Genomic DNA, 4,472 nt, shown 5'->3' with positions numbered 1-4,472 from the left:
TACTACCACTTGCTATTCCAAGTGTTTGGGAGGAAGATTTTAAAGTTGGAAAAAAATCATGCTGTGTATTTTCAGAAAAAGAGATAAAAGAGATTATAAAGAAACTAATGAAAAAGATATCACTAGAATATTTACAAAAGAATTATTAAACTCTTTTTAGTAATCACCTAGAAATAATAAATTTATTAAAATTAGCCAGTGTAGGATTGTCAATAAAACTCCACATGAAACAAACCGAATTTTCTTCTTTGGCACATAACTGACCTCAGGGACAGTGATGAAGCAGTAGATATGCTGTATGTCTCCAGCAGCAGCATTCACGATGTACTTATCTTGCAGTTCTCATCAGTAAGCTAAGGAAATATTCTGTAGGTGGGTCATGAGTGGGTAAACAATTGCCTCTGAAGTAATTCTCAAAAAGTAAGTATCAGCTGTGTACTCTCAAGCCAAGACGACGTTTCAAGTCGATTTCTGAAAAGTTCTGATCTCAGATGACTTCTATTAAATAGGTTAATGAATGGGTTGGATAAGGAAATAAAAGGTCATAACATTAGCAAATGACTACAAGAAACAAGGAGATAGTTAAAAGCATTTTGAAAATGGAATAGGAATCAAAGTTAATCTTGAAAAATCAGAGATGGCCTAAAATCAGTAAGGTAAAATTCAGCAAAGGAAAGTGCACAATACTACACAGAGGTAGCTGAGCTCAAATCCTCAAATAAAAATAGATAATGAATAACTGGGAAGCAATATGTTTTGAAAGGTTATGAGGATTACTCAGCATTACAGACTTGAGTAGTGGTCAATACTGTGGTGAAGGTGAAAAAGCAGGCAGACCTCAATGTGGAATGTATTAACAGAGAGTTTTAAACAGCCTGCAGAAGATGCATAGCGGGACATCTTGTTGGTGACACCTAGAGAAACAGGCTCTAACAGAATGGATAGTCAAGAAGACAACAGCAGGGCCAACAAAAGTTTTAAAAAGCAAAGCACAGCCCGTTAAGAAATTTGGTTAATTTAGCCTGGACAAAGAAAAAAAGGAGTAAGACAAAGTGGTCTTTTGCAGACAGTTTATGGTGATTGTGCTCTGAGAAGGCAGCAAAGAAAAAAAAGAAAGTAAAGTAGACTTTGAGTATATTACAGGACTCTCGCACCCCACACTTGGTGCTAAGGTGATGAAACCAGGAAGAAGATAGTTAGGGTGGCTGTGGAGTGTACCTGGCTGGAAGTTCTCTGAGAGAAGGCAGGCAAACTCTTGCCAGAGATAGTCATGTTGTATGTGCTCCTGCTGCAGTGCAGGAGTGCTCTACTGGGTAACTTCTGTCAGATTCCTTCAGCCCCAATGTTTCTAAGAAAATATCCAGTGGGTTGGAATTTCTCACTACAAGTGAACATTAACTGACAGGTAAACCTCTTCTACTTCTTCCATCCACTTCCAACTACGAACTTGTACTCTGCATTTTGACTATTTAATATTTCTTTTTTCCCCCCCTGAAATATTTAGGTGGTGGTTTTAATTCATTTGCGAGAGGAAACAAGAGAACTAACTGCTTTCCAGTAGATTTGTGTTTACTATTTCTCTCATATTCTGCTGCAATAAACACAGGATTTCTCCCAGCCCCCGTGCACTCTTTGCATAGTTTATTAAAGCCTCATGGCACTGTGCTCACTATCAACAGTACTTCCCACTCCCCTTGTCCTTTTGAGTTCCACCCCACCAGCCCCCTTGGCTGCTCCCTGGCTGTTGGGTAGGGAGGCTGCCCTGTATGCTCCAGCTGTTTTGGGGTATATTTATGCTTACTGGCCAATATGAGAGTCAAATGAAAGACTAGAGAGACCATTTAATTGTTGAATTCACTCTGAAGCTTTTCCCTCAGCACACAAATGAACATGGGTTGCTTTCTTTGATCCATCTATGAGTTTCATAACACTTGTAGACGCTTGTAGACTGCTGTCAAACTTACCTGAAATGAACTAATGGGATCAGAAATTATTGGCAAACAGAAGGGCCTCATCAGACAGACAAAAAATATCACTGCAAGAACATTATTTGCTTAAGTAATCAAGCTAAAAGTAAAAGTATTTTTATTTTGAGAATACTTTATTTTTCATGTGTTTTTAAATAGCATAAGCAATGATTTTGATAAACATTTTGTTTCTGTTTTGTGAGAGAAATACAACACATCATTTAAAAAGTTTTAGCACTGACTCCTGTGGAAACTCCATATTTCACCTAAATAGTCCAGGACAAATACTAATAAATAACTGCGTCTTTAAATACATTTCACAGCTACAGCAGCCTTTCCTTCATTCCAACTGGTTTTAATAATGCTGATTTTAATAATTCTGATGTTTCTAGTATTTCAAATAGTTCAGATAAACCAAGATCTTTTTGTATAGGCCATATTTGAAGAAAGTAGGTTACACTCCAGTCTGTTAAAAACAGCTAACACTTTGCACTACTATTTTTTCTACACTGTAATTAGATTCAGGTAGAGCTGACTTCTATCCTGATAGGTAATACAGTGAATCGAGACACTTCATGCACAAGTACATTGCATGCAGCAATTGCAATAGTTGTAACAACTCAGGTATATTCAGGACAGTGATCAGATGCCTCCTGATTCCTCGCCAGTGGGTGGCTTGATGCAGCACCTCTGGCACAACTTAGGCAGAAGCATAGGAAACATTATTCAGTCACAGTAGTCTTGTGTCTCAGGGACTCTCATCCACTTTCACAATTCAATTTTCACATTGTCCTGGTCACAGTTGAACAGATTTCTTTCATGCTCAGCTGATTACAAATGGCAATCCAGAACCATCAGCGCATTTTAATAAAAATAAAATAAAAATACAAAGATCAAAGGTTTCTATACCTCTTCCAATCCTTAGTAAGCTCACATAAATAAAATATTTGGTATTTTCCTTAATCTAGGAGGATATTATCTTTCCATATTGCCAATTCCCTGGATCTGGGGAATTAATGGCAGGCTTTGGGTCCCACAGCATAGTTCTGACAAAGCTATAAGAAGCTGCACATTTGCAATGGCTTAAAATCTGTTTGTGTCTCACTCTGGACCTGGCTGTACATAGTGGCTGTTTGGGATCAGGTCTGAACTGACTGCAGGAGGAAGCCCTACAGACAGCCTCTTTGAACTCTCTGTGATGCAGCTATACAAGACTCAACCATGATCCTGGCATCCTTAACGAGAAAGTCCTTCAGCTAACCTCTCATTCTCTCTCTCCAACTTGGAAGAAGTGGTGCAGAGGGCACAAACACAGAGCAGACCAATAAGACAGGAAAGAGAGACTTCTAACACTTGAGATTAAGGGAGAAACTTCCAGCAGCCGGAGCTGTGCCCTAAGCCATTTGGGCCTTTGCTCCTGGCAAACCTCTGGATTAAGAACTACACTTCTGGGGTTATTACTGAAGGACAAGGGGGTGGGGGAACAGTGGGTGCTGCTGGAGAAGGGCATTTGGAAGGACTATGAGGCGATCAGGAAGCAGAAGGGACTTACAATGCAAGTACATTAAGAGGATATTTGATTATCCTGAGAATGTGTGAATATGGATATTTAGCAGGTCTAGTGCAATGTAGATAGGTACTAATGGTCAGGCTAGAGTAGGGGAAGTGAATTCTCAACAGGGAAGTACCTTTCCTTTAGAGCAGCCCTTGTCAGTCAATAAAGAGAATCAGCACAGGTGCACCATTAAAGAAATGCTTGTTTATTTATGTTGCCAGCGATATCTCCCCATGTAACAGATCCCGTGTTATCTTAGCTCAGTCCTGAGGGCTGCTGCTTTCAAAATCGCTGGTTCTCTCTTATCCACAGTAAATGATGCATCTTTAGGTATTTGCTCAGAGCAGACTTGGAAGCACAGACTCCCTGTGCTGTGCTAAACTGTAAATACCAGCTTCTAAGCTGCTCAGTATACTCAGTTTCTAAATAATCTCACTGACTATTCACTTGAGGGAAAGTAAAGTAGAAGTAAATTTTTCTTAGGCAGTGAATATCCTCTTCAACTGCATGTAATGAGAGCAAAAAAGTATTTTTTGCTGTTATCCGCATGAGATATTATGATTATTAAAGGTGTCCACAGGCAAAGATAAAATGAATAACATCATATGTTACATGTAGGATATATGTAATTTACATTTAGCTATGTTAGAGATTATACTTTAAGGAACAGATATATCTTGTCAGTGGTTTAAAATTAGATCATATATTCTGCATGACTGAAATCTGCTCCTTATAAGATGTGCATGCACGTGTGTGTGTGTGTGTGTGTGTGTAAAAAAAAAAAGATCCTCTTTTACTGCTGTCTTCATCTGCACTTTTGAGTTCCAAAATGGAATTTTATATTAAATGAGAATGGAATTAATTTGTAGATCTTGCTGTGGACCACCTTCTCTAAAATTCACCCTTTGCTAACTGGCTCCTGTCACAAACTCCTAATCTAACAGCAAGAT

The sequence above is a fragment of the Neopelma chrysocephalum genome, unplaced genomic scaffold (assembly GCF_003984885.1).
Source record: "Neopelma chrysocephalum unplaced genomic scaffold, ASM398488v2 Primary Assembly neopelma1_102, whole genome shotgun sequence".
NCBI lineage: Eukaryota > Metazoa > Chordata > Aves > Passeriformes > Pipridae > Neopelma > Neopelma chrysocephalum.
The sequence above is the reverse complement of the archived record's forward strand: the minus strand, read 5'-3'. Positions refer to the sequence as shown.